The following is a 14,544-nucleotide window of genomic DNA, read 5'->3' as shown; positions in this document are numbered from 1 at the left end:
TCCCTGGAACCAGGACTAGGGATGGATTTAGCCACCATGTGAGTGCTGGGAATCAAACCTGGGTCTTCTGCAAGAGCAGCCAGTGTTCTTATCTGCTGAGCCATCTCTCAAGCCTCTAGAAGATGTTTGTAACCAAGAAACTATGTTTGGAGTAAGGGGCTTGAGGTGCTAACATGATGCTGGATTAGTAATTATTGGGATTTGTGTCAGGTCAATTGAGCTAATCTGGGATCACGTTTTCCAATGTCTTTTGCCTTTAAAGCATTCCAGATGGGTCATGAGGTTTTGTGTTCAGAAGCAGGAAGCAGAACCTTTTAAGAGGATAGTCTGGGGAATAAGGTACTACAACACTGTGCATCTGTAGACACTTTGTTGGCTCAATTTGCTAGTGTGAGATAGTTGGCAGAACTCTGAAACTTAAGAAATATTGAGGAAAAAAAGTATATCGTAACAGGGATATCTTTTTCACTGTTTCTATTGTCATTGGTAGATGCATATTAGAAATAAAGCACATTTGGAAGAAAATGAATCAAAGACTCCAGTTATTATTAAAGCAAAACCTTCACCAAAAAGAACAGTGAATACAATTGTACAAAGTTCTCATTGGTCCTGAATCCTGGCAGATGCTGGCAGTTCCTCTGAGTGGCTGTAGCCCATGGTCTGCTGTAGTTTTGATGGGTCCATTAAAAATAGCCCTTAGCTAGACACATGCATCCATCAGAATTAAGTGGATCACTCAGCACCTGCTTCCTGTACCCTGTCTTCTGTTTTCCATGTGCTTTTCCAGATACCGATGGGTCCTTGGCGCTTGCCTGTAGGTATAATACTGTCTCTGCCCAGAAAAAAGGTAATGATCCCAGGAACAAGATATGCAAGCCAGGCATATATTTATCATTTTAGGATTGCAGTCCCATTACTAAAAATAGGTATCTTGCCTTGAGTCCTCATGCTGTGCCAAGCTCTTACAAAACATATTCCAGATCTTATCTCCTTTAATCCTGGAAACAAAGGAATAGGCCAATGCAGTGTTAGTCCAATTTTGTATAATAAATTTAACTGTAAGTAAATTAAGTAAACTGTTCAAGCAAATGGCAGAATGATAAAGATTCAGATATGTGCATTCTGCTTCCAAAATCAAGTCTCACGTACTGTATTAAATTTCTTCCGTGAGCTTAAGTGAAGCTTAGAGAAATCTTTCTTAGAAACTTCAGGGAGTACAAGACTGGTTGCTTTGAAATTGAACTCTGGTGTAGTTCTTAGATACTTTGAAATCTTAAAAGCAAGAGGCGAACTCACAGTAACTCTTGTGACATTTCAAAACAAAATGAATCGTTTTGTTTCTAAATAGAAGTAATGGATAGCTTAAGAAAAATTATTTTATTGTTAAATAATTCCTTGAACAAGATATATAACTAGGGAAAATATCAGATTCCTATATCAGAAAAGCTATTTCAGACTCCAGAACAAGATGTAAAAAGACATTGTCTGATAATACAGTCTCCATGGTACATCTCTGCAGATTGACATCAGAGTTTGCTGCTGTTGTCAGTAGGATGGGACCTGACTGTTCTAGAAAACCATAGCTTGTCCTTCAGAGAATGCTATGTACTCGACGATGGAAAATTAGGGCTGAATACCAAAGGATAAAGGATTTGTTTTCCTGAGAGTTCCTTGGAGACCCTTAAGCATTTGTCTCTCTGATGCTCTAGGTGGCAGAGATGTGATAAGACTCAAAATGGGGCAACGCCTGGAAGAAAAGGAGAAAAAGTCCAGTCCAGTCCAGCAGGAACATGGCAAAAGCATGTATGCACTGAAATAATGCATGTACCATGGAAAGAAAGATATCACGAGCTTCAGTGTATATTACATGGAAGAATCAGAAGCCCCTCCAGGTCACCTAGCAAAGGAGAAAAATCAAAATAAAAGGCCGGGCATGAGAGTGTAGGCTGGAACTCCTATATGGAACCTCACCCACCCAAGGTTCAGGGACCATGAGGAAGAGGAGGGACAAAGATTGGAAGAACCAGGGCTGGTTCATGAACACAGGGAGGTAGAGGCTTCCAGGCCACTGGAGACTTGCTCATGTGACCCTGCAGCAGAGGTGACGTTGAACACAGACCCATGTCAGCTCAATTAAACAAGGGCCCAGAGGCAAGGAGAAATAGGTCGCAGTCCAGAACTAGTTGAGAACCATTTGAGACTGATTGCTGCTGGGTGAGGGAGAGTATGACCTACACCCGACCACTGGATGGGCTGACTAGACTCCAGTGGACATATTTACACTGAAGGACGTTTGGGTACAAACACCTGAATGAACAGGACTCATTATGTCTGGCAGAGTGCATAGGGTTCAGTGGGGCGGGGCAGGGATGGTTGAGTGGGTTCTGGATTTGAGTGGGAAATGTATGACATTTTAAAAGCTCAATAAAAATTTTTGAAAAAATTCAGAATAAAAAACAAGGGATTATTCCTAGGAAAGGGCTGAAGAGGAAGGAAATAAAATTGAGATAACTTCCAAGAAAAATCTAGGATCAGCCCCGATCACTGTCCAGCTCCTCTGTGCTGCCTGCATCAGAACTGGGCCACTGGTAGCTATCAGGGAGATTCTTCCCCTCTTGGATATGGGCACTATCAGATCGGTGAGCTGGCGAGATCCTGACCAGGGTTCAGAGATGTGACCAGGCCTGGATAAACAGTGGGCAGTGAGACATTAGAGCAGCACAGAGGGTAAAGAAGACAGTAGAAGAGTGTGTGGGATGCCGAGACTGAGACTCTTCATGGACACTCTCTGCTTGAGTCACCAACATCTTGGGACTACGAGAAGCACTACTTTCTACTGCCTCAGTACAGGTACAGATGGGAGGACACCACACAGTGTCCAAGTAACTAGATGCACAGGGAGAACTTCCACAGCCCTCAGAGGCTCAGTTGCAGCAAGCTTCTTGTAGAAAGAATAATCCCCAAAACACAGGAAAAAGAAGTTTTCACTTGCAGGTGTGGGGGTGTCTCAGACTATGGCTATCCAGCAGAAGATGGAAGACCACATAGAAACAGCTCTCAAATGACATACTGACTTGCCTTGTTTGAATTATTGAAACTATGAACGCTCCTCCAACAAAGACTGTTAGGAAAGGCAATCAAGGTGGAGGAAGGAAGTGAGAATGTCTTTGATTGCATTTTATTACTTTTTTTCTATTTTTATGACACTTTCATTCTTCAATTGTTTTGTTTTACATTTATCTTGTCAGAATCAGCGTAATGACTACTCTTCCCTTCTCTGTACCTACACCATAATTTTTCTATATCTTTTTCCATATATCTAACTCATATTTTCCCTTTCACTCATACTTTACTCTTTCTTCTCCCTTCCCATTCTTTCTCAATCATAACTATAATGTGAGTGCCCTCTACTCACCCTTTAAAAAACACAGACTAGCCGATAAACTAGTCAGAACCCAACCCATTCATTCCCTGCTTGTGAGATTGCAAACTAGTAGAGCCACTATGGAAATCAACACGAAGAACTCTTTAAAACCAAAAACAGATCAGCCATATGATCCAGCTGTACTACTCTTAGCATATACCCAAAGGACTCAAAGGATATTCTGCTACCGAGATACCTGCACAGCCGTATTTATTGCTGCTCTTTTCACAATAGCTAGGAAATGGAAACAACCTAAATGTCCCTCAACTGATAAATGGAAAATAAAAATGAAGTACATTCTAAACAGATATCTGTTCAGTGGTAAAGAAAAATGAAATTTTCAGGTAAATGGATGGAATTAGAAACTGTTATACTAAGTGTGGAAACCTAACCAAAACAAAAGACACATACTCCCTTTCATTTGTGGATCCTAGTTCCAAATCCTTAGAAGTGTGTATATGTCCTGATATAACTATAGGAGTCAGGAAAATGGGAAAGAACCACAGGGGAAAGTGGAAGAAGGAACTCAAGAGAGGGAGGATAGTAAGGCACAGGAGTTATCAAGTAGGAAATGAAAAAAATGAGTGGCACTTTAACTGGGAAGGGAGGAGGGAGGACTATACAGGGGAGAGGGAGGAAACATAAAAAAATGTTTACGTGCTATGAAAAGCCAAAAGAAATGTAGTATTTAATTTTTTAAGACCCTGTCTCAAAAAAAAAAAAGAAAAAGAAAAAGAGGATCTTACTATCTGTTAATTCCAAGAAATAGTCATCCCTGTCAGGATACCCATAGAGGGTCTTGGGTTGGAAATCATCCTATGAAGGAAATGGAAAGTAAAATAAAGCTAGTACAGTATTCTGATATCTGAGAGTGGATTTCAACTTAAAATGAGTTAGAGTGTGATAAGAAGGCTACTAAATACTAGTAACAAAAACATTATAAAGAAAATATAACAATTGTAAATATATATCACCAAATGTTGGGTCTTCCAATTTCATAGTCAAACACGAAAGGTCATGAAAAGTCAGGTCATGCATGACACACGGATAGTGGAAAACTTTGATAATCCAATATCAATAATAGCTAGTGGTCCAAACTAAACATCAGTCAGTAAATTTCAGAGCTAAACTGTATAATTGATCTGGTGGATTTAACAGATATACACAGACTATTCCATTCAATAGATATTGAATACACATTCTTCTCAGTATCTTCTGTAAATGCTTCTGAATTGATGACTTTATAGCCACAAAACAAACATTACCAAATACAAAAGAAACAAAGAAATTCCTTGTATCTCATCATCATAGTGGAATAAAATCAGAAATCAACAGAAACTATGCAAATACTTGTGGAATGAACAATATGTCATTACAAAAGTCAGGAAAGATATTTGAAAATCCATACAGTGATATTAATATGCTAGTATGACTTATCAGAAGCTCTGATATAGCTAAGGCAATTCTGAAAGGAAAATTAATAGCCATGAGTGCTTATAATAAAACTAGAATGATTTAAAATATATAACAATTTACTTCGCAATCTTAGAAAAAGAAGAATAAGTCAAACTAAGGAATAATAAATATTAAATTTGAAATTAATAGAGACTGAAAAACAATACCTACAATCAACAAAGCAGAATTGATTCTTTGAACAAATAAATAAAATTGTCAGACTGTTGTTGAACTAATGAGCATATAAGCCACAACTTAATAAAATTAGAGACAAAACAAGAGATATTATAACAGATGTCAACCAAATCCAGGTAATCATTAGGGAATATTTTGAAAACTTTTACTAAAATTCATTGGAATTCTAGAGAAATGGATGAATTTTTTAGTCACCTATGACTTACCAAAATGAAATCAAGAGGAAATAAACAACAGATCCATTGCAAGCAGTAAGATTGAGAAAAGCAGTTTTTAAAAGTTTCCTCATAGTGCAGACAGATTTGCAACTGAATTGTACCACACATTTCAGGAAGAGGTAACACAGTGCTTCTCAAACAAGTTCACAAACTATAGAAGACAGGAATAGGACCAAACTCATTCTTTAAAGTTAGCATTAACTATGATATCAAAGGTGGATAAAGACACAATTACAAAAGATCAGTTTTACTGATGGACATAGACACAAATATTCTCAATAAAGTACTTGCAAACTCAGTTCAAGAATACAGAAGATGACACAGCACGATCAAGTTGGTTCCATCCTAGTCATGCAAATTTTCATCAGCATATGCCAATCAATAAATGTAATACAACAAACAGATGTAATGAAAGAAATCACATGATTAATCACCTCAATGACATAGAAAACGAATTGCAAAAAGTTAAGTATCTTTTCAGGGTAAAAGTCCTGAAGAAACTAAGAAAAGAAGGGACGTAACCTAGTAACCTATGTATTAGCAACCATCATTGGGAAGACAGAAAGTATTTTCTACAAAATCCAGAGCAAAATAGGAGTGTACGCTCTGTGCACTCTTATTCAATACTGGACAAAATCCTAATAAGGTCAGTAAGTCAAGAGAAAGAAATAGAGATACAAGTAGGAAGGGAGCAGTCCAATTATCTCTATTCACAGATAACATAATTTTGTAAAAGATTCTAATGACTGCTTCAGAAAATTCTTGAATTTTATATATAAACATTTTCAGCCAAGTAGCATAATTCAAAATCAATACGTAAAAAATAAATAGATTTTCTATTTGCCAATAATGAACTTGCTGAGAAATAAATTAGGAAAAAATATTTTATACACTGTAGCATCTATAATAAATAAATAAATAAATAAATAAATAAATAAACCTAACCAAGAATTTTGAATGATCTCTACAAGGAGAGCTTTAAGACAATAGAGCATGAATAGTTCTTCCTGTTCATTCAGTAAAAAATTAATATTCTGGAATTGTTATGTTACCCAGAGTGGTCTACAGATTCAGAGTTCATCAAAATTCCAAAGACATTCATCACAGAACTAGAAAAATATAATCCTAACACTTATATTGAATCAGAAAAGACAACGGATACCTAAACAACCAACTAGAAACCTAAAAATAATGATTCTGAAGATCACAATACCTGATTTCAAATTATGCTTCAGAACCATAGTGACAAAGACAGCACAGTACTTGAGTGGGCGTTCATGTACACACACACAGACACACACACACACGCACACACACACAGACACACACACACACAATGTAAACCGATGGAATGAAATAAGGATTCCAATATTCACCCTCTTCAACAAATGGTACTGTGAAAACTGAAAATCCACATATAGAAGAATGAAACTACATTCATATCTCTCACCTCATATAAAAATCAATTTAAATGGATGGAAGACCTTCATATACCACCTGAAGTGCAGAAACTACTAGGCAAAACTACTTCAAAGTGTAGATATAGGAAAGAACTTTCTGAAAGGCTTTCCAGTAGCACAAGAAATAATCCTAGAATTGACAAATATTACATGAAAAAGTTCTTTCGGAGCAAAGAAAATAAACACTAGAACAAAAAAAAATAGCTTACAAAATGGGAAAGAATCTTTGACAACTAAAATTGAGATAGAAGACTAATACCTAGATTACATAGAGAATTATAAAATTAACACCAAAATAAAAAAGGCTTCCATTTAATAAATGGAACAATGAACTGAATAATTCTTTAAAGAAGAAACAAAAATGGCTAATAAATATTTGAATAAGTGTTCAACATTCTTAGCCATCTGGAAAATGCAAATTAAGACTACTTTGTGATTATATCTCACCTCTGGCAGAATGGTTACCATCAAGGAAACAACAGATGTTGTCAAGGAGGTAGAGAAAAAAATCAACATTTATTCATTGTTTCTGGGAATGTAAATTGTTGAAGTCATGGTAGAAATCTGTGTGGTGGTTTCTTTAAAAGGTAAAACATGTCTACTATCTGATCCATGATACCAAAGGTATATCCCCTAAAGACCCTAAATCCCACGACGTAGATATTTGCATATTCATGTTTATGACTGCTCTCTTCACAAAAACTAGGAAATAGAACCAGCTCAGATGTCCATAAACAGAATAGATAGAGAAAATGTGCTTTATGTACAAAATAAAATTATTTTCTTTTTTTAATTATTTATTTAATAACAGTATAATTAGAAGAAGCATTTCATTACAACAGCATTGACATACTCAACAACAATTTCCAGAGCTAAGATGCATCTCTTTCAAAACTGGCTGTAAATTTTTAGGTTTACACTTGAATTGATACAGTTATATAGTATTATACTCCATATAAACCCCATAAGATATTAAATTAAATGAGGTTTTAAACTTTAAAAAAGATCTCCATTTCATTATTAAAATACATAAAATTATTTTCTTTATTAGAAAGAAAAATGAAATTGGGGTGGGAGAAATGGGTCAGTGGTTAAAAGCACCGCTGCTCTTCCAGAGGACCCAGGTTTGAGTCTCAATACCCACATGATGGCTAACAACCATCTATGATTCTAGTTCCAGAGGAATCCAACACCCACTTTTGGCCTCCATGCACTTCACACAACACAGGTGCTCTTACAATACATGCAGGCAAAACACTCATACACATACAAAAAAATATATCAAAAAAAAAGAAGAAAAGAAAAATCAAATAGTGTGATTTGTAATAAAATTTATGGAACTGGAAACTGTTATGTTAAGTGAAATAAGTCAGACTAAGAAAGACAAATCATGTCTATTTTCTGTCATATGCAGATCCTGGAGTGAACTCAATCTCTCTCTCTCTCTCTCTCTCTCTCTCTCTCTCTCTCTCTCTCTCTCTCTTTCTCTCTCTCTCTCTCTGTGTGTGTGTGGGGTGGTAGGAGTAGTTAATAACATTGTTGATCAATACGAGACATGAAGAGATCTTAGAGGCAAGGGGAAGGGACAAAGAAAAGAAGAGAGCACAGAAGTGCGACTGTTGGAGGGAGGACGGGACCAGCAAACAGCAGCAAGAGGCTGGAGGAGGGGACTAGGAGGGAGATGAGAACAGAGCGTTTGTGGAAATGCCTTAATGAAATCATAGCCTTCATAGCCAAATCAAATGTTCTATTAAAAATGAGAGAATTTCACAAATTCAGATTAAATAATTTATAGTAAACAAACTGTCAAATATATCCACATTTATGTCCGAACTAGGAAAAAAGGATAAAGTGCAAACAAGCTCAGGTACGTAGTATTACTAGAAGTTAAAAGCAAATTCACTCATATAAATTAATCTTCAGAGGAAAAAAAAACATGTATTTTTTTAGGATAAGAAGAAATCAAAGCTGGAATTATACATTATTGAGGCAGAGGTATTACTGTTTATGAATTTATACAAAAATCATGCTTTACAGCCATTTTCAAGATTTTTGTACTGTAAAACCTGATAAATGAAGTTTATGTTCATCTCAAAAGTTTGCAAAACAACATAAAACTGAGGCTTAGAATCATTTCTGATCCCCTTGTTACATAAAAATAGACCAAGCTTATTTCCTTGTCCCTCTGCTATGCAATACTGAACCAGCAGTATCAAGGCAATTACTTGCTCTAGGGAATACTTGCTCTTAGAAGATAAGACTGGGAACCAACTGAAATAGCTTTCTAATCAAGATTAACAACTTGTTCAATTCTCATTTGAAAACCCTGACTTCAGAGTGCCATACCAATCCAAAATCATTTCCCTGGCTTTGCCAAATCCCACACAGATTCCCTCCTGTGGCAAAACTATCTTTAAGCCTATCCAGACCAGATATTCAAACCTGGCAGACTCCATGGCCTTGGGGTTCACATTGAGGCTTCAGCTAAGGGGCAGCCACCACCACCCTGTTGTCCCTATCCTTGGCCTGCATTGTTGGAAACTGTTTTATCCAGTGAATGTGTGGTAGGATAGAGCAGTAAACACAAGATGGTACATCCTAACTGAGTGCCAGGTTGGTGAAATATAAACCCTAATAATCCCATCACACACTGCTGCCAGACCAGTGCTCTTGGATTAAGACTTGGGACCCAGTATTTTGCTAGTGGAGACCTGCAGCAATGACTGGATGGACTTTGACACTGATTTTTTGATGTTTGGCTGACTGAAGTGGTCTCAGGCCATAAGCACACCATAAACAGCAGGCACACAATAGTAGTGCTGGCCTTAGCCCTCTTCCTGAACTATACTGGTTTCAATGGACTGTGAGCTTGGTATGAGTCAGAGTCAGTGTTTTGATATTGGTAACTACAAAAATACCAGTGCAATCATTGGTAGCCCAAATTTAGTTACAATATCATGGGGTCATCCATGGTCCATCTGGGGGGAAAGGGGAAGTAAGCAGCAATTCATTACATAGAAACCTAGGGTTAGCCCTTTCATGGTGAATCCTAGCACTGAGCAAAACCCCACAACATCTGATCACATGGTTGTAACTGTGGATAAGCTTGTTCTGGTCCTATGTGGAAGCCTCTGTGGAACATGTGCTACCCATTTTAAACTACCACCTGCTCATCCTGGAAAACCTACCAGCTGAAGATCTGGACAAACCTGGACACCATGCACCCTCTATTGTGAAACAGTGACAGCACACCAACACTAAGCTCAAGCCAGATCTCTACATAGGCTATGTCATGCTGAAATATAAGCAATGATCACAAGTGAGGGAAAGAAAGAAAGAAAAAAAGCCATGTCCTTAGAATTTCTAGAATGATATAAAGTCAGATTCAAAGCAGCTGAATAAATGCAAAATCTTCACACACAGACATCATCAGCACATGCTATGACGGCTGGAACGTGAGCTGTTTCCGACATTATGTATTGGGGTATGTTTCCCAGACAAAACTGTGGAATGGAAGTGAACAGTGAAGGACTAATTGGTGGACTAATCACTTAGATTCCTAATATGATGTCGTTATTGTAGGTAGTGAAAAGCAGGGAGTAGGGTCCAGTTGAAGGAAGTAGGTCACTGGGGGCATGTTCCTGGAGGCTGTATCTTACCCTCCTTCCTTCCTGTATTCCACTCTGCTTGCTTTCATGATACAAGCTCTCTGCGTTAATTCTTCAAGCTGTAACTCACTCTGCTTTACCACTTTCTCTTGCTGCACGGGAGATTTGAATGAGAAATATCATGGATTTGAACACTTGGTCCCCTGTTGGTGGTAGTGTTTGCGGGAGATTATGGTACCTTTTGGAGCTAGAGCTGTGAGGACAAAGTATATCCCTGGGGGTGGGCTTTGCCGGTTTATAGTTTGTACCACTTCCTGTACTCCATCCTGGGTTCCTGTGCGCAGATGAAATGTGATCTCAGTTCCCTGCGCCTGCTGCCAGGCCATAACTTTCCTGACATTGTGAACTCTAGTTCTCTGAAACCATGAGCCAAAGCTCTTTCTTTCTTACATGGCTTTTGGTCATTGTATTTTATCACAGCAACAGAAAAATAACTAATACACTGTCCAAAGTCATGGGGCCAAGGGGCGATGGACTGAGCCTTCCACAGCAAATCAAAGCAATCGGTCCCTTTCAGTTGTTTTCCCAGGGTATTCACAGTTAAACGAGGTAGCTGTTTAGTAACTTTCTCAACAAGTATCAAGAAATTTCAGGGACTGATGATCTCACCTAATGAACAAAATAAGCACCCGACCATCGTGCATCTGATATGTCCTCTCACAGGGAAAGAATCTAAAACAATTGTTTTAAGAACTCAATGATCTATAAGGAACTTCAGAGGAGCAACTGTTTAGTACATTCCGTATTTTATCAGAGGAATGAAAGAGAAGTTGAAGTAATTTTAAAAGTCAAACAAATGCTACATGAAAAGTAAACTAAGCCAAATGCAAAATATGACAGAAGCGACCTTAGGCAGAGTAAATCAACTGCAGGAAAGGTAAGTGAGCTTGAAGGTGGGGTATTTGGAGATACAGGTAGGAAGGAGGAAGAATGAGAATGAACTCAGACAGAAAAACATTGGAACAGAATTAAAGGAATACATATTTTCCTTATTGGGACCAAGAAGTTTCAGGGAGGATTTGTTAATACCAACAGGTAGTCAAAGGGATGTAGCAGAAAATGTCCCAAACCAAGATCCAGGTAAAATATCAAGGTACTTGATATTTGAAGGTCACTAGTCAGATTCAACTGAAAGACTTCTACCCCAAGACATATTAAAACCAAGCCCTCTAAGGTTAAAGACGGGCATCTTATGCAACAAAAGAGACATTGCATACATATGTTCCAATTCACTTAACCATGTATTTCTCATCAAAATACTTACAGGTCAGGGGAGAAACAGATGAGATTTTTAACAGTGCTGAGAAAAAATACTGTGCCCAGCAGAGCTATCCATTAGAAACAATGGAGAAACATGTACATTTCCAGGCAAACTGAAAAAACATTGGAAGGTAAAAACTCACTTGTAAGGGCAACTATCCAGGTCAATTCAGATTGCTACAGTACGGAGCGCATAAGCCACTATGTCTGTAGTAGGAAGAATATACCTATTTCAAAATCGTGGAAATTAAATTAGTATCCTTAGAAAGGTGATTTTTCTGTTAATATGATAATTTTTCTGTGTAATATGATATAGCAGTCTGCTTAAAAATTTGCCAACAAATTATGAAGTTATTAAATTTAAGGGACAAAAGTAATATAGTTAGATAATATGTTTCTCTTGGGAAAATATGGGCCAAAACTTTAGTTGCAACTTTTCATATACATTTTCCCTCTACTAAGTATCAGACCTTTCTAGTATCCTAGGTTCTGAAGGTAGACTTCTTCTTTAACTTATTGAAATTTGAAATTTAAATTTTATATATTGTTTACAGTTAGAGCAAATCACTGAATTTTTAAAATTTTGATTTTCTCTGTTTTAATCAGTCAAATCTAGAGTCTATACCCTCTGTTAAAGAATTTGCATCAGCTAGTTTAATTATTAACAGATACTTCTTTGTTGAAAAACTAGCAAACTGACAGTAAGAAATCTAAAATTCTATTAATTTTACTTCTCTAATGAAATGTAAATTAAAATATATGAAGTGAATCTTTGGATTGGGGGATGTATTGAGACCTTCCCTAGTATAAATATGGTTTCTTAACTTTGGGGAAACAGAAACTTGTGGTGAAAAGTTTTTCTTTTTATTTTTCTTTCATTTTTTTGGTTTTGTTTTTTCCATTTGTGATAGTTGCAGAGTTGCACAAAACTAGCTTAACAAAGAAATTTGGCAAATGAAGTACATGTAAACACAAATTCTATATATGTATATACAATGCTATATAGATATGTATTTATTATGTCATAAACTACAATGGGTAACTTTAAAGATTTCTCCCTCTCCTTGTACAATGAAATGAATGTCTTTCTTTGAAGACTGCAGTCTGTGTTCGCTTTAAGGGTATTTAACAGTATGCTATGGTTTTCTATCTTGCCTTGCCTTGTACTTCTTTCTGTTCTGGAGTATCTGTGTCTAAGCACAACATCTTCACACTGTGCTGTATTGCTGCTGAACTAAATGCACTTTCCCCATATTTGGGACACTGGCTTCAAACAATTCAGTCAGTACCATTACTTCAAATCTCATCTTTCCTTTGTTGGTCGGTGGTTACACAGTTATGGAAAAAAGGCACATTGCATAGAAGCCATCGGTAGTTCCATGGACATAATGTAAGATGCGCATGTACTTTACTGCCTTTATAGGACTAACAAAATTGTGAGTGTGTGCCCCTTTGGTGCTCTTATTTTGGTAGTGTTGGTCTAAGATAGTTTAATTGTTGAGGAGACTCACAGAGCAAGTGCATCCTAGATACCATCCTAAAAACACTTCCCATATAACAAATAACTATCATATATAGTTACATATTGCTACACCACCCCATTTTGTTGGCTATTATGTTTTAAACTACCATTTTTTAAATTTAAACTGCAATGCTAAGATAAAAATTTGAACTTTTGCTTTTCCTGGCACTCAAATTCAAGGCTTGGTTTGAGGTCAAATCTGTGTTCATAATTGGCAAATTTATAAGGAGCAACTAAAGAGTGAAGGCAGGTAAAGATATAAAGACCTAGAATGCTTAAATGTGCTGAAAAACTATTGTAGATGTTAAATTGCTATCTATTCAAAATAGTTTCTTATAATCAAAAGGTGTTTCTTGTAAGACTCATGGTAACCATAAAACAAAAATTTGAAATGACATGTAAAAAATTGTAAGCAAAGTGCAAAAGCATGAAGAGTTCTTTGTAGTTACATAAGTGTGCAGTTATATAAGTGAGTACAGTAATTCTATTTTACCAAAAGCATTTAAGAATCTGTTTTTCATTACTTATTTGGACTAATTGCATTTAATTTGAACACTTGGCCTTAAAAATTATACTCTATCTTTGGCTATTTCTTCATCTTCAATATATTTGAATTGTTAAAAATAGATATGCTTGATGTGGTAAATTTGTTTCTCCTAAAGGTTATTATTGTTAAAAATATGTGAAACTTGTGGTTCAGAATCCAGAGAACTTGGAATATATTAGTCACATTCATGCCAATATAAAGAGTTTGATTCCATTACTAAAATGTGTTACTGTGTCATGTTACACATGTTCCTTTTTCCAAGGAAAGCATTCACACATAAAAATGTCACATTAAAAATTTCAGAAAGTTTATATTTTAGAGAGTAAAATGAATGAAGCAATCAGAAATAGTAGTCTCTCTTCTGAAATATTTACTGATACAGAAAGTATATGGTATTCTCAAATTTGTCTGTATAAATCTTATCTTTTATTTTAAATTTCTAGTGGATTTCATTCCACCTTTTAAAATTCTATATTAAAATAAGAAACAATGGAAGGTTCCCTATTATTGCACAATTTTCTTTGGAAAATCTTCTGGTAGTAGAAATGTTGGTTTGAATAGTTGATTACTGCATCTCCTGATAGTCCATTTAACTAATCTAGAGGTCAGAAAAATATAGTTCATGGGTTTAAACTGGCTCATGGCCTGTTGTTGTAAATAAAAGTTCTTTTGAAGTGCGCATTTTCCCAATTCATTTATATATTATTCATATTTGTTTTGTTGGAACAGTAAAGATAAGTAATTGCAAGGGAAATTCTGTGTTCTGCAAACTTGAAGTGTTCCTATCTACTTCTC

This window comes from Nannospalax galili, unplaced genomic scaffold (genome assembly GCF_000622305.1).
Source record: "Nannospalax galili isolate Female #2095 unplaced genomic scaffold, S.galili_v1.0 scaffold33, whole genome shotgun sequence".
Classification (NCBI taxonomy): Eukaryota; Metazoa; Chordata; class Mammalia; order Rodentia; family Spalacidae; genus Nannospalax; species Nannospalax galili.
The sequence above is the reverse complement of the archived record's forward strand: the minus strand, read 5'-3'. Positions refer to the sequence as shown.